Genomic DNA, 27,919 nt, shown 5'->3' with positions numbered 1-27,919 from the left:
TACACACAAATTTTACTTGATAAACATGTAGATATTTGTCTTGTATCCTGAGCACATAGTCCATACTATGTGATATTTCTATTTAAAAGTATGCTATTCTTTTCCTTAGACTGTGCAGAAATAAATATTTTAGCTAATGAATCAAATTAGCAAAAAGTACAAGATAAGCAGAAAATGAACAAAGTGTGTGTGTATGTGTGTGTGTGTTTAAGGTAGTCTGTCTTTTAGGATTCAGTTCTAATTAGAGAATCAGAAGGTTATATACTCCATTAGATTCAATTAGTAAAGCATGTCCAGTTCTTAATTGCCCCAGTTCTTCACTCATGCCTGTACCCATGTACTTTGACATGTAACCTCCACTGAGTCTGAGTCTACCATGTGACTTGCTTGGGCCAATGGGATGTTGGAAGTCATGAAGCAGGGGCACTATTTACAATATTGCAGCACCATTTACAGTAGCCATGACATAGAATCAACCTAAATGTCTATCAACAGAGGAATGGATAAAGAAGATGTAGTACATACATACAATGGGATATTAGTCATAAACAGGAATGAAACTGGGTCATTTGTAGAGATGTGGATAGACCTAGAGACTGTGAAGTAGGTCATAAATAACTATATATTAATGTATATATGTGGAATCTAGAAAAATGGTATAAATGATCTTATTTGCAAAACCAAAATGGAGACACAGACATAGAGAACAACTGTATAGATAAAAGGGGGCAGTGGGATGAATTGGGAGATTGAAATATATACACTATTGACACTATGTATAAAATAGATAACTAATGAGAATCTATTGTATGGTTTAGGGAACTCTACTCATTGCTCTGTGGTGACACGAATGGGAAGGAAATTCGAAAAAGAGGGGATATATGTATACTTATAGCTGATTCACTTAGTGGGTCAGTGAATGAATTCAGTTAGTACAGTAGAAACTAACAAAACATTATAAAGCAACTCTACCCTAATAAAAATTAATGTAAAAAATAAAAATGAGCATTATGAAATATGTTTTGACAGAAATGTTAAAAATATTAAATTTGTATTTATGCCCAAAGAGGAAGCAAAAATATAGAAGAGTGAAATCTGTGAGCTATAATTAATGTGAGCTTTATCTTAATTTTCATTCCTATAATTATTTCCTGACTACTCCGTCTGCAACCCAAGACTTATATGGCCAAGAAACATTTAAGTGACTCTAAAAGTTTGCAGTTTTAGCATGATCCCAAGACATGCAATTGGCCAATTTACCAGACCTTAAATTGTGGAAACGCTTATCTCCTGTTGGGAGTATTTAAGGGTTTACAGTACAGCGCTAAGGTAAGGTTCATGGGCTTTAAGTCCAATCTCTAACATATATTAGGGCTTCCCAGGTAGCTCAGCTGGTATAGAATCTGCCTGCAATGCAGGAGACCCTGGTTTGATTTTGGGATTGCAAAGATCCCATGGAGGAATAGGCTACCCACTCCGGTATTCCTGGGCTTCCCTGGTGGCTCAGGTGGTAAAGAACCTGCCTGCAACACAGGAGACCTGGGTTTGATCCTTGGCTTGGGAAGATCCCCTGGAGGAGGGCATGGCAATCTACTTCAGTATTCTTGCCTGGAGAATCCCCACGGACAGAGGAGCCTGGTGGGCTACAGTCCATGGGGTCCCTAAGAGTCTGACAAGACTGAGTGACTAAGCACATTCAAACTCTTTAATGTAGTATACTATAAACATTTTTAAAATTCCAGAGTTGAAATACATTGATATGACCTTTTAATGTCAGAATTATTAATAGCTAACAGATATGGTTTTTTCCCACTGATTCTGTGACTCCATGACATACTTGTTTACCTGCAGTAAGAATCTAAAATAAACAAAGCAAAACCAATTCTAGCCAATTAGCTTAACAGTATACCTTGCACACTCCTTTTGACTTTGATCATCATATCTACATTTACAAACATGATATTTTTGACATCTGAAAAGAAATAAAAAATTATCTTGGAGTGATAGCTTTATGTTACAAATATTTCCTGGTTCTAATCATTGGAGCACATAAAAAAGAAGAATACTTTTTAAAACATGTACCTGACAAAGCTAAATAAATTTTTGGGATACAGATTGTTATTTATGATTATATTGTCCACTTCTTACATTCTTCTTAGAATTCTTCACACATGGTGCACATCCCTTGTGTTCTTCTCATAGCATTAGACATAAGATATACAAATTATTAAATGAAGTTACTATTGATCAGTAATGTTTTTCTAAATCCCAAGCTCTGTACAATCATTAAAGTTATCATCATCATCACTTATCTGTCAAAGAAGTGTTGGCACCGTGGCACAGTTAATACATTGTTCATTAGAAGCACTGAGACTAAGCGCCCATCTGTATCAGTGTGCTGCTTGATTTGGCAAGTCTCACTCCTTTGAGTCTTTTTTGTCCTCATGTATAAAGTAAGTAATAATATCTGACCTAACTCATAGGATTGATATGAGGATCACAGTTAAAATGTACATGAAACTAAATATAAGTGGAAACATCTCATGAACAATAAAGTTACATGTTACTAATTTTCTGTGAGTCTTATTTCCACTTATAAAATAGCAAGAGTAATTTCTAGCTCTTACGATTTTCTGAGGATTCAGTAGGAAAATACATGCAAAACAGCACAGTGCCAGAGACAGAAAGAGCTCAATAAGTTGCTTAGTCAAGCAACTTTAAACATTTAAGCACCTCAAAATTTAGAGATACAGTGTTATATATATGTTTTTTCACCTATTAAACTCCACAATATAATCACATATTATACCCTCCTTTCAACTGTAGTACTTTAAACTGTTAAAATGAGAAAGCATAGCAGGGCAATAAAATCTGGTAGGAAAATAACACAGTGAGACTTTCTCAGATTCTCAGATTTTCTCCAATTCTTTCTATTATCTCCAGATGAAAAAAGAATCATAAAATATCAGATGTCCTACTTTCTTTTTTTGTTTGTTTCTTTTAACATACACATATATCTATTCTTTTTAAAGTTATATTCCCAATTAGATTGTTACAGAATATTGAGCAGAGTTCCATGTGCCATACAGAAGATCCTTGTTGGTTATCCATTTAAAATACTGCAGTGTGTACATGTCAATCCCAAATTCCCTAACTGCTGCTGCTGCTGCTAAGTCACTGTGCAACCCCATAGACGGCAGCCCACCAGGCTCCCCCGTCCCTGGGATTCTCTAGGCAAGAACAGTGGAGTAGGTTGCCATTTCCTTCTCCAATGCATGAAAGTGAAAAGTGAAAGTGAAGTTGCTCAGTCATGTCCGACTCTTTGCGACCCCATGGACTGCAGCCCACCAGGCTCCTCCGTCCATGAGATTTTCCAGGCAAGAGTGCTGCAGTGGGTTGCCATTGCCTTCTCGGAAACTCCCTAACTACCCTTCCCCAATCCTCGCCCCCCCCTGATAACTATAAAGTTCATTTTCTGTGAGTCTATTTCTGTTTTGTAAATAAGTTCATTTTCATCATTTTTTAATTTTAGATTTTCCATAAAAATGATATCATATGATATTTTTCTTTCTCTGTCTGATTTTACTTTCTATTTTTAGAAACATTCTATTTTTCTACCATCTCAAGGTATTAGTTACATGAGTAAATGACCAAGTATATTCTTTGGAGGTCAAAAAATCCCTTGCTATGCATAATATCTGATAATTAGTTCTAAGAAAAGACTACCAAATATCCCTGATTTATGTGGTCAACAGTTATGTAGTCATTTATTGAGTTTATAAAAATTTGAATACAGGTTAGAATTCTCCAAGATTAACATGGGCTCCTGTGCTTTTAGTTCCTCCATCATTCCCTCCTGTCTTACCTCTTTTAATCAGTTTATATTCCATAACACCTCCCTGGCTTCATTTAATTCCCTGACAATCTAAATAGTATGGCCAATCATCTCAATAGTGCTCTCTTTCTACCCATGAGTTCTCACTACATCATTTTATTTCACCCAGTTTTCCAAGTCCTGACTCTTTCTTCAAAGTCATGTAGTCATTCTTAAATCACACAACCAAATCATCCAGAAGGTTTTTTTTTTTTTTTTTTAAAGATTGTATTTTTTGGTAATTTTTCAGTTCAGTTGCTCAGTTGTGTCTGACTCTTTGTGACCCCATGGACTGTAGCACGCCAGGCTTCCCTGTCCATCACCAACTCCAGGAGTTTACTCAGACTCATGTCCATTGAGTCAGTGATGTCATCCAACCATCTAAACCACTGTCGTCCCCTTTACCTCCCGCCTTCAATCTTTCCCAGCATCAGGGTCTTTTCCAAAGAGTCAGTTCTTTGCATCAGGTGGCCAAAGTATTGGAGTTTCAGCTTCAGTATCAGTCCTTCCAACGAATATTCAGGAGAGATTTCCTTTAGGATGGACTGGTTGGATCTCCTTGCAGTCCAAGGGACTCTCAAGAGTCTTCTCCAACACCACACCTTAAAAGCATCAATTCTTCAGTGCTCAGTTTTCTTTATAGTCCGACTCTCACATCCATTTTTTGGTAAAATCCCTATCATGTTAACGAGAGTAACTATTTCAAGGTGCTTAAAGTTGATAGAAATTGTCCAAATCATAAAATTAAGCTAAAATGGAGATTAGAAGTGAAGTTGACAGTAGCAAGAAAGGTCAGAGAATAAGGATTATGTCCAAGAAATCTGAAATGTTAAATATACAATTTGGTTGAGAAAATTCCTATATAAGAAACAGTGGGTAATTCTGTTTTTAGTAATATGACAAACTAGGTCATTTGAACCAATCCTTCAACTGAAAATGAGTAAAAATACTGAATTTTCTTTCTCAAAATGAAATAGATTTGTAGGCCAAATCTAAGTAAAACCTGAGCTCAAAGAATTAAGTGACCCACTGAAGACATTTTCCTGAGGGCTTTTACTAAACCTAGTAATTTTAGTCACCATAAGTCTTGGTTTAATAGCAGCACAGGTCTGAAAGCATAGGGATAGGGGATTTGGTCAAATCTCAAACTGGAGAAAACCTCCATCCAGTAAAGCTAAGGGTTACATCATTTTTAAAAAATGAAACATAACTAAGCTTGACCCTCTCCAACCTGTTACACATCCTTAAGGTAGATTTATAGCACAAATTCATATGACTTGCGTAGTTCCCCCCAAACCTCAAGCCATGAATTTCATTTAATTTACAGTGATCCCAGAGGGATCAGGATCACACTTTAGGCACTTGTGAAGGCAAATGGAAATCCTTTCCAGAAGAGTTCCCCTTCATAATAGGCCTCAAAGAATCCACCTCCCCCCCAATAATATTCCAAGGAAAATGATCAGCTCATTGAAAACATGAACAAAAACCAACTAAGCACAAAAGGCAATAAAGAGCCTTTCTATTCTATTCATTAGAAAGAATAAAAAGCAGCTATCTCTCTACTCTCTGTAGTGAAAAACTGCAGATTTAAAGTTACCAGCCAGCAATTTTAAAACAAAGAAATGAAAGATAAGCATAAAGCCTATATATGCATCAATTCAGTTCAGTTCAGTCGCTCAGTCATGTCCGACTGTTTGTGACCCCATGAATTGCAGCACGCCAGGCCTCCCTGTCCTTCACCAACACCTGGAGTTCACTCAGACTCACGTCCATCGAGTCAGTGATGCCATCCAGCCATCTCATCCTCTGTTGCCCCCTTCTCCTCCTGCCCCCAATCCCTCCCAGCATCAGAGTCTATATACTTATATATATCGTGACACCATCCAGTCATCTCATTCTCTGTCATCCCCTTCTCCTCCTGCCCCCAATCCCTCCCAGCATCAGAATCTATATACTTATATATATATATATATCTGTATAAAAATTACCTAATATTTATATCTGTATAAAAATTACCTAATCAATTTGAAATAAGGCAACTCTTAGAACTTCTAGAAGAGAAATAAAATATATTAAATAAAATCTAAATATCAAGGGATAGGTTCAATATAACTTTAAATACAGCTGATGAGAGAACAGAAATGAAACATACATAGTGGTGGAGGCGAGGCAGGCGGCAGTCACTGGATTAGCGGAGTACCCACCATCTGCCCAACATCATTCTTTACTCAGGGTTAGCCATGACAAATGGGTAATGGAATACTCTTTATAAATAGGAAGGTTCTTGAAGGTCACAGATGATGCTAGGTCAGCTTTGGTAAAAGCACAGATGTAAAAACATCAGGGCCACATATTTCTAGACTGTATCCTTAGCCTTGCTCATCCTTAAAATGAATGTTTTGCTGCTTATATAAAGCATAGGAAGAAGGTAGAGCAAATCAAAATCTACTTTTAGGAAAAGTAAAAAACAAAACTGATGCTCACCATATATGTTACATGTTTCTTCCCATGTATTTAATTATACCTTTTATTTCAATATGAAATTTAATGTAAATAGCATAAACTGATTTTTGTTTTACTATAATCAGACTTGCAGAGAAAAATAATAAGCACTTATTATGTACCAAACAAGGTTCTAAGTATTTTATTCACATCATCTCCTCAACCTTCACAATATCCTAGAAAGAAGAAATTTATATCCTCCTTTCACACTTAAGAAAATAGATTTAGAGGAGAAATAAATTGAAAATGACAGAACAGGATTTGAACTCAGGTCTGCTGATTTACGGAGAAGGCAATGGCACCCCACTCCAGCACTCTTGCCTGGAAAATCCCATGGATGGAGGAGCCTGGTGGGCTGCAGTCCATGGGGTCGCTATGAGTTGGACACGACTGAGCGATTTCACTTTCACTTTTCACTTTCATGCATTGGAGAAGGAAATGGCAACCCACTCCAGTGTTCTTGCCTGGAGAATCCTAGGGACGGGGGAGTCTGGTGGGCTGCTGTCTATGGGGTTGCACAGAGTCGGACACGACTTAAGTGATTTAGCAGCTGCTGATTTATGAGTTCAAGCTCTTAACTAAACATAGTGCTATTTTATATAAGAATAAATTCAGATTAAAAGAGCAGCATCATCTTATTTTAACATGTTACTGACTGGGCAAATTTTTCAGGAACCAACGCCTGTGGCCATATACATTTCCTGTCAATAATATGTTACAAAGCACATTTTACATTCTATACTACTTTAATGACATTCCCCACCCCACCCCCACCCCGCCAAATTCCTTCCCAGACTTTGACAACTTACTATCAAACTGGAAGAACTCTGTTAGGTTAAAGGATTCTGTAATAAACATACATTGTTTACCATTTCATATTGTGAAAGACAACCTGATAAATACGATCAATTTAGGATCTAAAGGATCATGTCGGTTAGAGTAACATTAGCTACAACAAAGCAAAATGTATCATCAATTAAGGGAAGAGCCTCCACTTGGTTACACAGCCAGCTACAGAGATGAACAGGCACTAGTGGCAGCATGCTGACTATAAGCCAGCTGGGGGATGTAACCAAACTGATTTCAATTAAATATTTCTTTTTAATTAACAATATTTAGATGAAGGGAGGGGCTAGTCTTATTCTTCTCCATGGTAGTTAGACCAAAGAAGAGTGATGTTATTGGAAACTATTTCATATGAATCACTGTGAGAACTAGAACTGTTTAGCTTATATAGGAATATAAGAAGTACAAGAATGAATGAATGAAAGTCACTCAGTCATGTCAGAATCTTTGCAACCCCATGGACTATACAGTCCATGGAATTCTCTAGGCCAGAATACTGGACTAGGTAGTCTTTCCCTTCTCCAGGGGATCTTCCCAACCCAGGGATCATACCCAGGTCTCCTGCATTGCAGGTGGATGCTTTACCAGCTGAGCTACAAGGGAAGCCCAAGAAGACTGGAATGGGTAGTCTATCCCTTCTCCTGCACATCTTCCCAACCCAGGAATCAAACTAGGGTCTCCTGCATTGCAGGTGGATTCTTTACCAACTGAGCTATCAGGGAAGCCTTATATTCCTTCTCATAGGAATATAAGTATAAGAATACAGGAATATAAATAGTGGGAGATGTAATAGAAGCACACATGTGTCCCCAGGAATCTGTCTACAGGGGGACCCTAATGATTCCCATTAGGGATTTATTTATTTATTTTTAACTGAAGGATAATTGCTTTACAATATTGCTGGTTTCTACCATACATCGACATGAATCAGCCATAGGTATATGTATGTCCCCTTCTTCTTGAACCTCCTTCCTACCTCCCATCCCATCCCAACCCTCTAGGTTGTTACAGAGCCCCAGTTTGAGTTCCCTGAGTCATACAGCAGATTCTTATTGACTATCTGGTTAACATATGGTAGTGTATGTGTTTCCATTTTACTCTCTCCATTTGTCCCATCTCTACATCCTCCCCCTTCACCTTGTGTCCCATTAGGGATTTTAAAAATTCAGTTTTAAATGTTAGACTTATTGAGTTTGGAACCCAGTCAAATTGTGTTTTCTGCTTTCCCTAAGTTTATTGATATCTCAGAAAACTAGCAAGGATCAAAGCCAAAGAAGGCATAAAGATATTACATTGTCTCTGAGCACCATCCACATGCCCTGCTTTACCGGAAAAGTAGCCTAAACAGGGATGTTACAGCTTTCTTCAAATAGCAGAAGATCTTTTGTGAGACTGAATGAAGAGCTGCAGTGGCTCCAGTGTAGGGTCCCAGGATACAAAACTTGGCTCAAAAGGAAGGGACTTTGAAGAGCTCACAGCAAAGAAGGAATTTCTAACTGAATGGTGGAAACAGAAATGCTGTTTTAGGATGTCATGGACCCGTTTGAATATAGGATAGACAGCCATTTGGCAGATATGGGGAAAGGGCATGTGCTACAAAGTCCCTTCTCCACCATCCTGAGATTATTTTAGACTAAAACTCCTAAATCTCTTCTCTTTAACTCTCACTTGAACATCCAACCTCATTTTCAAATACTTGTTTGAAAACTTCTTGTAGTATTTTACATCCAGTCAGTTACAGACCAGAATATATCATATGCCTCATTTTGGGGCTTTTGCGATGGCTCAGCGAGTGAAGAATATGCCTGCAATGACGGAGACACAGAAGACTTAGGTTCAGTCCCTGGGTCAGGAAGATCCCCTGGAGGAGGAAATGGCAGCCCACTCCAGTATTCTTGCCTGGAAAATCCCATGGACATAAGAGCCTGGTGGGCTACAGTTCAAAGGGTCCCGAGGGGTCAGACAAAACTGAATGATTAAGCAGCTTCTGATACCACATTATCCTAGTCATCCAAGCAGGGAATCAACCAGTCATTATGGGCCCCTCCTTTTTCCTCCTAAATCAGTTGCTAAATCATGTGGATTCTGCTTTATACAATGTGTCTCCCATCCATCCCCTCGTTTCCAGTTCTTTCCCACTATTCTAGTCAAAGCTGCCACTATTTCTCACTTAGGACATTTGGTAATGAGCTGTTAACTATTATCCCTCCCTCTGATCTTACCTCCATTCCGTTTATCTAATGCATGACAGCCAAATCAATTTTTCTCAAAAGGAGGCTGGATGACACATCTCCCTCTTCAAAATTCATTACCTCCTACGGAATTAAGTACAACACCCTCACAATTGGAATATGATCTAAAATCTACCCTGAACCTTTCCATTCTTGCTCCCACTGTGATCATAGGTGCAACAGACTCTATCTCTGCCAAAGCTTTTGATTTTACATCCTTGGATATTCTATCTAACTTAGGTAACATTAATTCCTTGCCTGGAGTGCCCCTGTCTATTTTTTCACCTTTGTAGTCAAAACTCATTTCAAACAGTACTTACTCTAAGACATCTTTACATTGTAATTACTCTCCTTCATAATCTTTTACAGCTCTTTGTTTACATGTTATTTAGGTTACCATGTAATCCACTTTATATTATAAGTATCTACATATCCAGAATAATTCACCGTATTATACTTCAAAAGCCTCAAGCAAAAGGACTGTAATTCATAACTGTAGAATCTGGCACATTGTAAGTGTTCAATAAGTAATATGAGATAGACCAATTAATACTGCCATTTTCTACTATGTACATTTCACTTTTGATTTTAACTTGGTATTCTCATAAAAATTTGACAGTGAATAACACATACATAATCATCTCCACTAGTGGAAAAACCTGGCAAGATATATTCTCTCCTGACAGTCAATGGTGGGGGTTTAATATACCCCAAGGAAAGTAATTCACAAAACTTATCAGCTGTTTAGTTCAAAAGAATATATGACATTTGCAAATCAATTGTCTGCTTAAAACTCTTTTCCTTGTGAACATTTTTTGAGTTTTATTTACTATATAGCATATATTCAATATATACACTGTATCTATATATATATTTCTACATCAATTTATAATACTTACTCTGCTCACACATTGTTCTAACTGTTTTATGAAATATGACTCATTTAATTTTAACATGCAATTTCCTATCTTAACTCCTTCAATCTGTCTATTGAGGAACGATGCTAAAGGTATCTTTTATGTTGCCTGCTTAGCCACATACCTTTTTAAGTCAAAGTGCCCCACTGAGAGCACAGACTCAAGCTCAGCTGAAGGCACCTTAAACATCTTCCCAATTCCTGCAACTCTATTACTGTCTCCCTTCCCCATCCACAAAACCCTACAAATGAGTTGAACATTGATGAGCACTGTAGAGAACAGAGCAGGGGTTCCCCAAAGATGTCCACATATGAATCTCCAGAACTTGTGAATATATTACTTTACATGGCAAAATGGACTTTGCCAATGTGATAAAATTAAGAATCACGAGATGAGCCAGAATTGTCTAAGTAGATCTAATCTAATCACAAGGGTCCTTATAATGGAAAGAGGTAGATGTTACTTTATTACTTACTACACTGGGTAAGGATCCTGACACCTACAAAAGAGAGAAGAAATGAGTCTGTTCTTCACTGGAGCCTTTTGGGGTTTAAATTAAATAACTAAATTGTCTTCAGTAAATAAGAAGGAATATATTTTGATGATAACCCAAATAGCCAGGAAGTAGTATTCTTATTTTAGAGGAAACATTAAAAGCACAGAGAAGAGAAATACAAAAGTTGCTAATTATCCATGGAGTTTCAGAAAAACATCTCCTTCTGATTCATTGACTATGCTAAATTCTTTGACTGTGTGGATCACAACAAACTAGAAAATTCTAAAAGAGATGGGACTACCAGACCACCAAATCTGCCTCTGAGAAACCTGTATGCAGGTCAAGAAGCAACAGTTAGAACTGGACATGGGACAAATGATTGGTTTAAAACTGGGAAAGGAGTACAACAAGACTGTATATTGTCACCCTGCTTATTTAACTTATATGCAAAGTACATCATGCTATGCCAGACTGGATGAATCACAAGCTGGAATCAAGATTGCTGGGAGAAATATCAACAACCTCAGATATACAGATTATACCACTCTAATGGCAAAAAGTGAAGAGAAACTAAAGAGCCCCTTGATGAGGGTGAAAAAGCAGAGTGAAAAAGCTGGCTTGAAACTCAACAGTCAAAAAACTAACATCATGGTATTCAGTTCCATCACTGCACAGCACATAGAAGGGGAAAAGTGGAAGCAGTGGCAGGTTTTATTTTCTTGGCTCCAAAATCACTGGGATGGTGACTGCAGCCATGAAATAAAAAGATGCTTTCTTCTTGGAAGGAAAACTATGACAAATCTAGACAGGATATTAAAAAGCAGACCCATCACTTTGTCAACAAAGGTCTGTACAGTCAAAGTTATGGTTTTTCCAGTAGTTACATATTGGTGTAAGAGCTGGACCATAAAGAAGAACTCTGAAGAATTGATACTTCTGAAATGTCATGCTGGAGAAGACTCTTGAGAATTCCTTGGACTGAAGGAGATCAAACCAGTTAATTCTAAAGGAAATCAACCCTGAATATTCATTGGAAAGATGTTTCTGAAGCTCCAATACTTTGGCCATCTGATTTGAAGAACTGACTCACTGGAAAAAACCCTGATGCTGGGAAAGACCGAGGGCAGAAGGAGAAGGAGGCAGCAGAGGATAGTATCACTGACTCAATGGACAGGAATCTGAGCAAATTCCAGGAGTTAGTGGGGGACAGAGGAGCCTGGAGTCCATGAGGTCATAAAGAGTTGGACACGACTTAGTGATACAACAACAATTATCCACTTAATTGAGTTAATATTCCATAGTTTTTGGACTCTGATTTCTAACATTAATTAATGTTTCAAAGAAATTCTCATACATTATGACACACATATTCATAGATACACCAATTTCTACTGTACACCATTTCAGTTCAGTTCAGTCGCTCAGTCGTCTCCAACTCTTTGCGACCCCATGAACCACAGCATGCCAGGCCTCCCTGTCCATCACCAACTTCCGGAGTTCACTCAGACTCACGTCCATCAAGTTGGTGATGCCATCCAGCCATCTCATTCTCTGTTGTCCCCTTCTCATCCTGCCCCTAATCCCTCCCAGCATCAGGGTCTTTTCCAATGAGTCAACTCTTCGCATGAGGTGGCCAAAGTACGGGAGTTTCAGCTGTAGCATCACTCCTTCCAAAGAACACCCAGGACTGATCTCCTTTAGAATGGACTGGTTGGATCTCCTTGCAGTCCAAGGGACTCTCAAGAGTCTTCTCCAACACCACAGTTCAAAAGCATCAATTCTTCGGTGCTCAGTTTATGCAATAATAAATCATATTTGAATTATACATTAAAATGCTTTTTTTTTTTAAGGCATACATGTACCAGAGTTTAGATACTGATATTGGGATTGAGAAGGCTGGAAGGTTTTGTTAAATAACACACAACAATACGGGTGGATGGATACCATGAAAAATAAGATTGATTGTAAATTAAATACTTATAAAATTAAAAAATTGTTAACAACTTAAGCAAAGTAAAAAAGATGAAACAACACATTCTAAGAAAGTATCTGCAATGTCTAAAATTTACACAGGATTTAAAAAAACAAGGCTATTAAGAGGCATTTCAAAGAAGAGAAAAAGAGCCAGTTAAGTGTATGGAAACCTGAACTCACCAGAAATTACAGAAGTGCATATTAAAATAACATGTCAATAGTATTTTCTCTTTTCAGTGATTCTAAAAGATAGGGGCCTATGAACTCTTACAACCTGCTGGTAGGAAAGTAAATTGATCCTGACTTTTGGAGGGCAATTTTGCAGTATTTATTAATGTAAAAGATGCTTGTACCCTATGACTATCAGTTCCACTTCCTAGTATCTACCTAGAGAAATACTTGATTATCTGTACACAGTCAAGCATAATTATGGATTATAACTCAAGTATTATTTGTAATGGTATAACATTTGGACAGTCCTAAATATCTACCAGCAGGAAATGACTTAATAAAATTTTTATATGTTCTAACTGTGAAATATTCCTCATGACTTGAAACAAATGAGGTAAACTTATATGCATTGACATAGCAAAACTTCCAAGATGTACAAAGACGATCTGCAAAATAATTCATACACTTTCAGTAAAAAAAAGAATCTGACTTGTGGTCTGGAGATGTTAGAGAACAGAGATGATTATTGGCAAAGGGAAACTAATAACATTCTATGTGTATCTTATTTTTTAAATTCATTTAATTTTTTTTTACGTAGTAGAAATGGATTTGCAGAAATATTCTTTTTACAGTGAAATGGATTTGTGTTTTACTTGTCTACATAAAATACATGGAAATTATAAATACTTTTTTTTTTGGCCATGCTGTGCCACTTCTAGGACCTTAGCTCCCAGACCAGGGATGGAACCCAAGTGATGGCAGTGAGAGCATGGAGTCCTAATCACTGGACCACTAGGGAGTTTCCTATAAATACTTTTTAAAAAGGGAAAATGAATCAAGGCAGGTGTCTATGTAAAAGGAATACCTAGATGAGTAAATAGGAGAATGGGGCTTTAAACTTTTCCTTTTCTGTGCACATAAAATATATTTCATATTTATGGGGATAAAATTTAACTCCAGAGCTGAAAATATGGATGTGAGTGTGGCCAAAAATAAGCCAGTAAAAATGAATAATTAATTTTATTATTTTTTAATTTCAGAGATATATGACCTTCTATTTCTATTTATTCTTACTCATTTCCATTGAATTACTCTTCTGGTTGAAATGAAATGATCGGGTCAATCGTAAAAGACTAAGTGAAATCCCACATCAGTGAAACTTTTTGAGCAGATTTACAACTTACATTTGGGAACAACAAAAAGTAATACATGTTACTAAATAATGAATACATGGGCATAAAATGGAATATTTTCATATGTATGGCAAAGCTTTGAAAAATTTGCAATTCATGTAAAGTATGCTAATAAATGTCAATTTTCATACTGCATTTGGCATCCTGTTCATTTGCATTAACCTACTTTTGAAGTGTCCCTAATGCAGAATTTCTTCTCTTGCTCTCCTACCTGCATGTGTGTGTGTTAGAGAGAGAGAAACTAATGAGGGGCAATAATGGAAGCTTAATTAAAAAGGGTTTCTCCTGTATGTTTGTTGGGAAAGTTTAAGCCCTTAACTAAATGATTATTATACACACAGAGACACATATACATATATGGATTTTCTGATGTTAAAAGCCAAACAAAATCAATATTTTCTCATATAATATCATGAGGTTGGCTCATACTTTATGGTGTGTTTCATTCTCCTGAAATTCATCATGGAATGATTTTCACTGTGTATCTATCAGAAAATGCTACTTCATAACTTCAGAAAATTAGGCATTTAATACAATCAATGAGGTATTTGATTCTTGAGTTTCTATGTCACTGATTCTATGGAATAACAGTTAATAAGCACAAGAGTAGAGTGTAGCTCCCATTTTAGAATGGGTCTTTGGGAGCAAAGAAAAATATTCACCTTCGACCCAAGATAAGGGGGATTCCTAGTGTAGAGTAAAAAAATGGAATCATTTACTTTGTACAACTTCTTTGTCCCACCACCATTTCCCATGAGCCATTTGGTCTCCTCTCATGGCATCTCAGCTTCTCCCTGTTAGACTCATGGGAACAAAATACGGAAAATATGTAGACAAAAACAAAAATTACCTGAAATCTATCTCCATTATTAATCATTTGGCTATTTATTTTCTGTATTTTCCCAATGAACTTGTATTTTCTTTTAACAGCCAGCAAAAGTTAAAGCTATTTTCATTTTAAATGACAAATACAGAGGGGAAATCAACATGTATATTTTTTTGATTACCCAGGTAATTAACACTTGTTGGCAGACAGTTTAGGAACTGCCTTCTTCATCAGGCACTTAAGAGAGAGACCTCCAGAAGTAATGACATTGAGCTGTCTAAGGTCACTTTTTCAATATTAATCTTTGAAATTCTATTCCCTCAAAAGCAGGCTTCATTGTCTGTTAATATTGGGACCTGTGATCCAGCTATGGTGCCCTGTTATACTGCCTTTTTGACATTACAGGGTCCACTTGCTTTGTGTTTCTTTTAATGATGTTTACTTGAACTTAAAGAGAAATTTTGTGTTACCATCATTATTTTATGCTGCATATTAGCATAATTATATGATTCAGGTGATACTAGTCTGCATATTAAGCCATGTTTTCAATTTATTTATTTATTTATTTTTGTTCCTTCCTTCTTTTTTTTTTTTAAACTGTTTATTTTTACTTTATTTTACTTTATAATATTGTATTGGTTTTGCCATACATTGACATGAATCCACCACGGGTGTACATGCGATCCCAAACATGAACCCCCCTCCCACCTCCCTCCCCACAACATCCCTCTGGGTCATCCCCGTGCACCAGCCCCAAGCATGCTGTATCCTGCATCGGACACAGACTGGTGATTTGATTCTTACATGATAGTATACATGTTTCAATGCCATTCTCCCAAATCATCCCACCCTCTCCCTCTCTCTCCTTCTGAGTCCAAAAGTCCGCTATACACATCTGTGTCTCTTTTGCTGTCTTACATACAGGGTCATCTTTGCCATCTTTCTAAATTCCATATATATGCATTAGTATACGGTATTGGTGTTTTTCTTTCTGGCTTACTTCACTCTGTATAATTGGCTCCAGTTTCATCCATCTCATCAGAACTGATTCAAATGTATTCTTTTTAATGGCTGAGTAATACTCCATTGTGTATATGTACCACAGCTTTCTTATCCATTCATCTGCTGATGGACATCTAGGTTGTTTCCATGTCCTGGCTATTATAAACAGTGCTGTGATGAACATTGGGGTACATGTGTCTCTTTCAATTCTGGTTTCCTCAGTGTGTATGCCCAGCAGTGGGATTGCTGGGTCATAAGGTAGTTCTATTTGCAATTTTTTAAGGAATCTCCACACTGTTCTCCATAGTGGTTGTACTAGTTTGCATTCCCACCACATGTTTTCAATTTAAACATTTACATTTAATTAGAAAATTGGACTAAATTAATCTTCATATTGGGATATATTTCTGCCTTTCTTTAAGCTTTCCTCTGCAGATGTCCATTTTTGTTGGGACTGAGGAAGCTGAAGGCAAAGTTGCCCAGTTTAGTTCAATTCAGTTCAGTTGCTCAGTCGTGTCCGACTCTTTGCAACCCCATGAACCACAGCATGCCAGGCCTCCCTGTCCATCACCAACTCCCAGAGTCCACTCAAACCTATGTCCGTCAAGTCGGTGATGCCATCCAATCATCTCACCCTCTGTTATCCCCTTCTCCTCCTGCCTCAATCTTTCCCAGCATCAGGGTCTTTTGAAATGAGTCAGCTCTTCGCATCAGGTGGCCAAAGTATTGGAGTTTCAGCTTCAACATCAGTTCTTCCAATAAACACCCATGACTGATCTCCTTTAGGACAGACTGTTTGGATCTCCTTGCAGTTCAAGGGACTCTCAAGAGTCTTCTCCAACACCACAGTTCAAAAGCATTAATTCTTCGGTGCTCATCTTTCTTTATAGTCCAACTCTCACATCCATATGTGACCAGTGGAAAAACCATAGACTTGACTAGATGGACCTTTGTTGGCAAAGTAATGTCTCTGCTTTTTAATATGCTGTCTAGGTTGGTCATAACCTACTTTTGAAGTGATGAAAGTTGCCCAGATGCATCGCTAATAGGCAGATGCAAATGTACTTGTGGAATGATTCACCCTAGAAAAAAGTGACATCCTTGACCTCCTTCTAATCACACCTATCTTCATTTCATTCTGCATTCTTACTGCTACATGGAATTAAAACTGGGGGAAATGTGGCACTATTATTGTCTGTTCAAATATACATTTGTTTATCTACTGTGTTTATCCCACTATCATCTAAGATTAATGAGGGCAAAAGTCATATTAATTCACAATTTAATCGCTGATAACCAGTAGAGTCCAGAAACATAGTATGTTGTCATTCAATGCATCTGAATGAAGGACTTATTCTGGACCCCATGGACTGCAGCATGCCAGGCCTCTCTGTCCATGGCCAACTCCCAGAGTTTACTCAAACTCATGTCCATTGAGTCAGTGATGCCATCCAACCATCTCATCCTCTGTTGTCCCCTTCTCCTCCCACCTTCAATCTTTCCCAGTATTAGGGTCTTTTCCACTGAGTCATTTCTTCACATCAGGTAGCCAAAATACTGGAGTTTCAGCTTCAGCATCAGTCCTTCCAATGAATAGTCAGGACTTAATTTCCTTTAGGATAGACTGTTTGGATCTCCTTGCTGTCCAAGGGACTCTCAAGAGTCTTCTCCAACACCAGAGTTCAAAAGCATCAATTCTTCGGCATTTAGCTTTCTTTATAGTCCAAGTCTCACATCCATAAATGACTACTGGAAAAACCATATTTTTGACTAAACAGACCTCCGTTGGCAAAGTAATGTTCCTGCTTTTTAATATGCTGTCTAGGTTGGTCATAACTTTTCTTCCAAGGAGCAAGTGTCTTTTAATTTCATGGCTGCAGTCACCATCTGCAGTGATTTTGGAGCCCCCCAAAATAAAGTCTGTCACTGTTTTCACTGTTTCCCCATCTATTGCCATGAAGTGATGGGACCAGATGGCATGATCTTAGTTTTCTTAGTAAGCCCCTACTACTTCCTCATACCAGAAGGTTTATCCTGAGCCACCATAAAACAAAAACAAAAACAAAAATCATAGCAATCATAGTGCATTGGTACTAACTCTTTCAGTTCATTTATAGTTTTTGAGCTGCTTTTCACTCCTAAAACTGTTCTCAATTCATTCACTATTTTTATTGGAATATTAACATATTCTATGTTCCAGTCCTGTCATTAGTTCATCTTATTCATGTCACTGAAAATTCTCCATCTCCCAAAATAATCTTTTCCGCCCCCCTAAACTTGTTCCAACTAAATGTTTCTTCTCAAAACCACTACTGGCTTTTCACTGTCCTTCTGCTTCCATTTCTTTTATCGTTACCTTTAGTCATCATTATTCTAATCTCTCTTTGCAGCTCCAATATACTACCCTTCCCTCTGTTTTACTCAAGGAAATACTTCCTTCGTGTATTTCAAAATAAAAATAAAAAAGACCGCATAAGAGACAAGACAGGACATGTATTTTTTTAAAATACACTATGGAAGTATTTGACTTCCCTGGTGGCTCAGACAGTAAAGTGTCTGTCTACGATGCAGGAGACCTCAGTTTGATCCCTGGGTCAGGAAGATTTTCTGGAGAAGGAAATGGCAACCCACTCCAGTACTCTTGCCTAGAAAATCCCATGGACGGAGGAGCCTGGTGTCCATGGGGTTGCAAAGAGTCGGACACGACTTCACTTTCACTTTCATGGAAGTATTTGGGGCATCTATATCTGGACTCATTTACTATATATCTTTAACAAAAGAATCAATATAGTCTTTGCTCCATAAATTATCACACTTCATTCTCTCCTAATTGGATATCAGCAGGTAATGCAAAGCACCTCACCTGTTAGCCAGGGCTACATGCATGCTTTTGACTTTTGGGGTTTATTCCCTGGAAGTGGGTGACTCTACATATGTTCAGAAGGAGTCTATATCAGTACATTGCTATCTTATTCTGTAAGTACTAGATTAGGTTCATTTTGATGTAATATATCATTTAGTTTTCATCACAGTCTTGTATATCATCTTTAGTTGAGAGTGAGGGAATGGATACTCAGAAAGCTTTGTAAATTGAGTAAGAGTGCATGGCCAAAATGGAAATGAGTTAAACTGTTCTGCTTCCTATATCCTTCCAGTATGATAAGCTGACTATGAGACGGGTCCAATGTTCCTCAAAGGGTCATTATCATAGCAAGATACAATATTCTCAGTATATGCTTGGGAGAAAGGACCACATTTCTCAGTCCATGTGACTCAGGTGGGTTGAGCCTATCCCTGACCTTGGGGATGAGTGTATGATCCAAGAGTGGCCAATCAGAGTACTATATGTCTCCTTGGCCACTTGGGTAGGTTCAGGCATGGGAATATGATCAATGCACAAAATCAAAACCAGAGCAAACAAAAATTCAGAGCTTTCTCAAATGAGGGATGCCAGGGATCATATAAGCCTGAGGCTATCAGGGGCCATTTCAATCATCAGAAGGATAGAGACTGACTTAGAATGAAGCCAACTTCATTCTAAGAAGAAACAATAATTCATACAGAAGAAACATTAATTTAAGAGATGGAGAAACAAAGACAGGAAAAGAGAGAGGAGGAGGAAGAAGAGAGACCAAGTACTGATGACATCAATTGAACTTACTTGTGGCAGTGACAGTTCTACCATCGGTGTATTCAGTTACTGAATCACGATACTTCTTTTGAACTACTTTGAGTTATAGTTCTGTCACTAGTCCCTCAGGGAATTATAGTACAAAAGATGTGTATGAAAAAGCAGTATTTCTAATATACAGGCTTCTCTTTCAAGCCAATTGTTGTCTAAAATTAAAAGCAAATATTTAACAACCCAGTGAAGCAAACTTTTAATAATATCTACAGAGCCTTCCTGAAAATATTATGAATGAAAACCTATAATTTAACACTTTTAGACTCATTATAAATACAGCAGTCTATGTTCAAATGCATTTGGCTCAGATATATACATACATACATATATATGCTATTTATCTTATAATACTAAAAGTAACCATCTCCTAAAGAAAATAAGTTCATATGCCTCTCATGCACTTTATAATTAGCTCAGCCAGCAACTTATTCATTCACTCAATGAGTCATTTATTCAAGCCTTCAACGATAGAAACTGTGCTAATTGCTGAGGTCAAAAAACAGAATCAAGATATGGTCTCTTTGTTCTTAGAAAGCTGAATCCAGAGAAAGGAGTATTTCAAGAAAAGTTTTTAAAAACGAATTCTAATATAATGAATAATCATTATAACAATTAGTATCTGTTAATAATTTTCATTTTAAGCACTTTGTGTCTAGTATCTAATACTGAAAAAAACCTTTGATACATATTGCATGTATCATTATTATAACTCCCATTTTTTCAGATTAGGAAATGGCAGTTAATTGAGATCAAGATACTTTTCCAAGGTCACACGTGAATGACCATGAACTCAAGGATCATGCATGGCAAAGCATCTCTTTTAGCTAGTACAGTAATATATTCCTTTACTGCTGTGATTTTCACTTAAAGAGAATACTAATCTGTTTTCCTCTATAAATAAGAAAGTCATTTTATACAGATATGCTCTTTTATCTCTTTTGACAATGCTTTCAGATAAAATTATCCAGTCAGCTTAAAATTTAAAACTTGACAAGGTTCAGTTGAATTTTATACTTCAAAAACTATCCTAGGCAGTATTCTGATAAACATTAAAAATGCATATAAGTATTTACAGGTACATCTGTTAAACCTAGGCAAATCTTCTCAGTTATCTATTAAGGTATTACAGTAAAACTTTCAAAGCCATTTTATAAGTGTACATTTGAGGTTAGCTTTTACATTTTACACTATTTATATTTGTGTGTACATCTTTAAAAACAAAAGGAAACAAAAGTATTTACAGATAAAGCTAGAAATCAGAATGGTATAGGTTATATATATGTTTAATACAGGTAACTGAATATGAAGGTCAGGTATATTTAAAAAATAATAACCAATATGATTCAGATATGTTTTTATAAACAGGCAAAAAATCTGTAGCTATCATATACTTTTTGAACCATACTTTGTAAAGTTACCTACAAGCTAAAGTAAAGAATTAAATAGCATCATTCATTCAATATTAATTGAGTATCTCTATGAAACAGGTGTATCTATCAAGTCTATGTAGGTAGTTTTGTGATTTTGTGCTCTGAGGAATTCTCAATTGTATCTCCTGCTTTTCAAGACATTAGAATGGTATCCTGAAAAATAGCTTGTGACATTCCATACTCTTTTTCACTTTTTGTTCTACTAATGGTTTAATATAGATCTTATTATCACTCATAGTAATACTTCCTTTATATATGTGATTGCTTATGATCATGATAATAGCCATAGAGGAAGGTACTATTATTACCCTCATTTGACTGGGAACAAATTTCTGACTTCAAGAAACCAAGTCATTTTCCTAAAGCCATAAATCCAATAATCTTGGTTTTCTGCTTTCAAAGACTCTGCCACATTTAACCAGTTAAGCCAAGAACCTCTTCTAGTATTCTACTCAAAAATAACTCTCACATTTGTGATGACAAAAAATATATATGTATATATATATGAAACAAGATGTTAACACTGGAGTTGAAACTAGGCAATAGCTTGCAACAGATGTGAAATAGTTGTGTGAGTTACAAATCACTAGAGATTTTTTTAAAGGAAATTGGTAAGCATCTGTTCCTCACTCTGGAAAACTTTGATGACTTTCAGATTATAAATGGTTTACAAAAGTGCAGAGGTAAGATTTGGTGCAGATACTTTTGGGAAAGAGCTGTCATCTGTCTCCTGGGGGAAGAGTTGGGGATTATGACCCGTCTCCAGCCAACTGAAGGAGTCTTATGAGGACCCGTTCCAAATCTATGGAATGTATTCTAAGCAGCTGGGAGACGTGGAAGAATGAAGTTTACCTCATATCCGAGTGAGGCAAAGCAGTTGCTTCAGCAGGAAAAATGAGCTTGTTTTGAAAACTTTGGGGCCACAAGCATGTGAGTGTTTTACCATGCCTTGGGTGTCAATAAGACACATCTCCACAAAACAGCCCCATTCTCTGTCTGTTATTCCATTTTAATTATTAATGCTGCTGCTGCTGCTGCTGCTAAGTCGCTTCAGTCGTGTCCGACTCTGTGTGACCCCATAGACGGCAGCCCACCAGGCTCCCCCATCCCTGGGATTCTCCAGGCAAGAACACTGGAGTGGGTTGCCATTTCCTTCTCCAATGCATGAAAGTGAAAAGTGAAAGTGAAGTTGCTCAGTCGTGTCTGACCCTTAGCGACCCCATGGACTGCAGTCCACCAGGCTCCTCCATCCACGGGATTTTCCAGGCAAGAGTACTGGAGTGGGTTGCCATTGTCTTCTCCTTAATTATTAATAGCATCCCTTTTTATTCAGAAAAGTATGTCAGTTTGGATGATAAATTATATAGTCATCTTAATGTTGGAACAAGGCTTCCCAGGTGGTGCTGGTGGTAAAGAACCTTCCTGACAATGCAGGAGAGGTAAGGGATGCAGGTTCAATCCCTGGGTCAGAAAGATCCCCTGGAGAAGGGCACGGTAACCTACTACAGTATTCTTGGCTGGAGAATCCTATGGACAGAGGAGCCTGGTGGGCTACAGTCCATGGGGTGACAAAGAGTCACACATGACTGAAGTGACTTCACACACAAGCACAATGTTAGAACACTTAGAAGATAGTATCAACATGCAGTTGACTTGGGCTCTGTCCAAGAATATAGGAACCTCAGTAGCAAGAACCTGGAGGTGAAGCCTAGATTTTCAGGAAAGAAGGACATAATCACCTGTCTCCTTCACACAGAATAGAGATGCCTCTACTGGAGTCAAGGAAACTACAGGGGATGGGGGAGGAGAGGTGGACAGAACGGGGAGGAGACAGGGAAGGAGAGAGAAGGAGAAATCTGTGCTTTTTGAATCCCTTCACCCATATGTACCTAAATGTACTTATACATTCTTAAAGCCACAGCACTTAGATATAATTCATATAATGTTATCATTCATCCATTTCAAGGGCACAATTAAATGGTTCTTAGTATATATATTTATAGGGTTGTGCAACCATCACCACAAAGTATGTTGTTGTTTAGTTGTTCAGCCGTGTCTGACTTTTTGTGACCCTATGAACTATAGCCCGCCAGGCTCCTCTTTCCATGGGATTCTCCAAGCAAGACTACTGGATTGCATTGCCATTTCCTTCTCCATCCATAAAGAATGTATCCCTCTAAAAAAAAATCCCAACCCATAAACAGTTATCCTCCTAACCCCCAGCCACACTTTAGTAAAGAGTCATTTTATACATAACAGTAACTAATAAATAGTATTTCCTGGTTAAAAGTTTAAGAATTAGAAAAAATAGAAATGACCTCTAACAGAAAACTGCCCAAGGCCAGAGTTACATGAAATGAACCAAAAAGAAATATGTGAAAAACTGGAAATTAAAGGATATATTAAGGATATATATTTCAAAGATGAAGTGCCAATGTAATTATTAAGAACTGACTATTTATTTGACCTCTGTCATTGTTAGTAAACAATCTAAATCAACTTTCATTTTAATTTGCCTTTTTCACTTTAATAAAATGGAAGAGAAACCTTGAGAAGATGGCATACATAGCATTCATTCTCAACTCCAGTTAGCCATTAAAATCACCATGGAAACTTGTAAACATGCCAACATTCTAGTACCCAGGAAAACTAAATCTGAATATAAGAGATTCTAATCCGGAGGCAGCATTCAACAACTACTGTACACTGTCATAATTTTCATGAGCATCCGGGGTTTTAGAGTTTGAGAGGGAGACATAAAAGACAACAGGTTTCGATTATACATATAACTTTACTTTTTCTTTTTGTAGAAGTTTTGTGTAAAATAATGGGGGTGTGTTGCCATGTGGAAATATGGAAGCAGAAAAATACTAAAAACGATTGCTATATAAGAAAGAGCATAAATTCTTAAGTTCTACAAAGTTGGTACAGATTCTACCCTTGATATAACAGTGGGAAGTCATATGAATGCTATGAGCCTTGAATTTTCAGCTGGGCAATGGAAATAATCATAGGTCATTTATTTGCAGTGTCATTGTGAGAATAGGAAAAAGCATATTATTAAAGTATAACAAATGGTGGCTATGTTATTATTCAAATAAGTTAGTATTAGAGTTGAAACAAATTAAATAATTATCTCTTTTTTACAGGCTGTTCATTTAATGAGATAGTGAAATTTATGGCCCTTTAGAACAATGCATTCCCAATAGTACAATCTTTCAAGTATTACTAAAAATACATTTATAACGTGATTATAGATGCAAGTAAAAAAATGCAACAATGTGCAAAATATACAATTTTTTTTCCTACACTGAAAGTACAGTGGCTGCTAACACTTTGCCTCTATTTGGTAAAAGTTCAAACTCAACAGGAAACTCTCTCTTTAGATAAAAATTGAGAGTCCTCAGAAAGGCATAAAACTGAGACATTATATTAGAGAGATATCATCATTGACTATATCTAAGGTCATAAATATGCCTTTATATACAAACCAATTCATCAGAAATAAGACAAGGAGATACAGGATCCATTGTTCAAAGGCAAGTGTCAGTGAATTAACAAAATACTTAATCGCCAGTCTAGGTTCGATGCAGGGTGCAGGATGCTTGGGGCTGGTGCACTGGGATGACCTGGAGGGATGGTGTGTGGGGGGAGGTGGGAGGGGGGTTCGGGATTGGGAACACGTGTACACCTGTGGCAGATTCATGCTGATGTGTGGCAAAACCAATACAATATTGTACAGTAAATAATAATAATACATTAAAAAAAAAAAACAAAATACTTTGAATGAAACCAGGTATCACTTTCTCTTATCCTAACCTCAACAACATAAAAGAGTAAGAATAGTTTTGGTGTTTCTTCACAGATACATATGTAAGGTTTTTAAATATATACTAATACTCTTACATGTAAATAAGTAGACAAATGGATCTTTAAATGATCAAGAAAATAATGGCTGAAATGGTTCCTTGTGAAATATATCAACCAATTGAAACAGTAACTGATTTTATATTTATTTTATTTTTTCACATAAGTGAAAAGAATAGAGATAGCAAAATAGTCTTAGAATTCAAAACAAGTATGAAAAAAAGGACAGTGGCAATTCTTGTCAATTAATTTTGAATAACTGCACAAGGAAGAATATGGAGCATTAATATGAAGATGTGAAAAATTTCATCTGTCCAACAGATTTAATTTCTGGGTGACCTTTGACAGCTTAATTAATTTAAAAAAATGTTTACCTACTGCTTACTTTGGGAAAGATCCCATTCTAAGTACTCTGAGTACAAACACGATTGATAGATGTACATTCTTCCCCTGGAAATGGGAAGTGATTGAGATATATATTCAAACTTTATTTTTTAATTGTCTGTATCAAAATACTTGACAAATATGAATCAGTTCAGTTCAGTCGCTCAGTCGTGTCAGACTCTTTGCAACCCCATGAATCGCAGCACGCCAGGCCTCCCTGTCCATCACCAACTCCCAGAATTCACCCAAACTCATGCCCATCCAGTCGGTGATGCCATCCAGCCATCACATCCTCTGTCGTCCCCTTCTCCTCCTGCCCCCAATCCCTCCCAGCATCAAAGTCTTTTCCAATGAGTCAACTCTTCGCATGAGGTGGCCAAAGTACTGGAGCTTCAGCTTTAGCATCATTCCTTCCAAAGAAATCCCAGGGTTGATCTCTTTCAGAATGGACTGGTTGGATCTCCTTGCAGTCCAAGGGACCCTCAAGAATCTTCTCCAACACCACAGTTCAAACGCATCAATTCTTCAGCGCTCAGCCTTCTTCACAGTCCAACTCTCACATCCATACATGACCACAGGAAAAACCATAGCCTTGACTAGACGGACCTTTGTTGGCAAAGTAATGTCTCTGCTTTTGAATATGCTATCTAGGTCGGTCATAACTTTCCTTCCAAGGAGTAAGTGTCTTTTAATTTCATGGCTGCAATCACCATCTGCAGTGATTTTGGAGCCCCCAAAAATAAAGTCTGACACTGTTTCCACTGTTTCCTCATCTATTTCCCACAAAGTGATGGGACCAGATGCCATGATCTTCGTTTTCTGAATGTTTAGGTTTAAGCCAACTTTTCACTCTCCTCTTTCACTTTCATCAAGAGGCTTTTTAGTTCCTCTTCACTTTCTGCCATAGGGTGGTGTCATCTGCATATCTGAGGTTATTGATATTTCTCCCAGAAATCTTGATTCCAGCTTGTGCTTCTCCCAGCCCAGCGTTTCTCATGATGTACTCTGCATAGAAGTTAAATAAGCAGGGTGACAATATACAGCCTTAACGTACTCCTTTTCTTATTTGGAACCAGTCTGTTGTTCCGTGTCCAAACGAATATGAATAGTGACCATAATATTAATAAGTTAACCTAAATATCTGTCAAATTGGAGGAATTTTTGATGCTATGTGAAGAGGGGGGAGAATCAAGAAATATTTATGAGCTGATCCATACAAAGCTAAATAGAAAAATGTTAAAACCAATAGCAGCTGTTTTTTAAACTGACAAACATTAATCTTTCTTTATTTATGGTGAATTGGTTTGTATATAAAGGCATATTTATGATCTTTAATTTTGGATGGGTTAAAAAAATGTAGAATAGCTTGGTCTTTACCAGCACATTTCACAATTTAAAATACCACTGAATAATGACAACAGTAGAAAACTAAGTGCATATTACACAAGCCACATGTGTATAAAGCAGCGATGTTGAATTGTTTGTGTGATTATGTAAGAATTCATAAGGAAATAAACTCATCCGATAGATGGTTTAAAATGTATGACATGATTCCAAACCCAAAAAGGGCATCCTTTTGTAAATGAGAGTGTGTGTCATGTTCAATTATGTAAAATTTTGTGTGCTGCTCTAGGAGACCAAAAAAAGAAATAAAAATAAATATTTGAATCAGGGTATGGTGCTAGGGATGAAAGAGAGGATATGGGGGGAAAAAAAAGAAAAGACTTAGTTGGCAAAATGTGCAAAGCTTGGTGTCAGACTGAACAAAAATTTGAGAATGTTGGGGAACAAGAACGACACCACTGTTTCTACTCTAGGTAAGCCTTAGGATGCTGTGCTAAGAGAAGAACACTTACACCCATGGAGTTTCATGCTGAGGTGCTTAGTTTGTTGTTTTTAAGTACTTCACTCGTTATCAATAGTGAGTAAAGAGGCACACTTGCTAAACAGAAAAATGAAAGAAGCAACACTTTCAAAACTAATATTTAAATTTAGGTGTATAGAAAAATACAACAAAGTATTTTCTTCTCACTTAAAAGCTGATACTTGTTCTTCTTAATCTGACTTAATAGATGACAAAAATTGTAAGAAGAGATTAGTATAAGAACAATTGAGTTATCAAAATAATTGTTGCTCTATAATGATGAATATTTCCTGGAAAATATTTTCAAAATGTACGAAAAATCTTAAACATATTTTACTGGCTCTTTGGAAATTTTCCTTTGCATATTTGCCACCAAATTTAGACAAAGTGAGCAGCATAACATTATCACTTATGGTATCACAGTTATTCCTGACATATTATGATTAGCCCCGATTGAAGTGACATTTCCAACATGTACCAAATTTGTGAGAATGGTAATTGCATTCTGCATTTACATGAGGTTATTCTTTTAGCCTGCCAATTGGTTATACAAGATCTATAGGTATCTTTCTGAGAAATGAAACAAACACTGAATTCTATGCATACTTAGATCATTAGTGTTATTTTGCAATAACTGTCTTTTTTTTATTTTTTATG

General features: G+C 37.0%; 1 protein-coding gene across 1 annotated transcript in view; it reads right to left on the bottom strand.

Annotated features, from left to right (window-relative positions):
* IL1RAPL1 (interleukin 1 receptor accessory protein like 1) overlaps positions 1 to 27,919 on the bottom strand; it is a 694,793-nt gene that overhangs the window by 619,004 nt on the left and 47,870 nt on the right. The window lies entirely within an intron of this gene.

This window comes from Ovis canadensis, chromosome X, assembly GCF_042477335.2.
Source record: "Ovis canadensis isolate MfBH-ARS-UI-01 breed Bighorn chromosome X, ARS-UI_OviCan_v2, whole genome shotgun sequence".
NCBI lineage: Eukaryota > Metazoa > Chordata > Mammalia > Artiodactyla > Bovidae > Ovis > Ovis canadensis.
The sequence above is the reverse complement of the archived record's forward strand: the minus strand, read 5'-3'. Positions and strand labels throughout refer to the sequence as shown.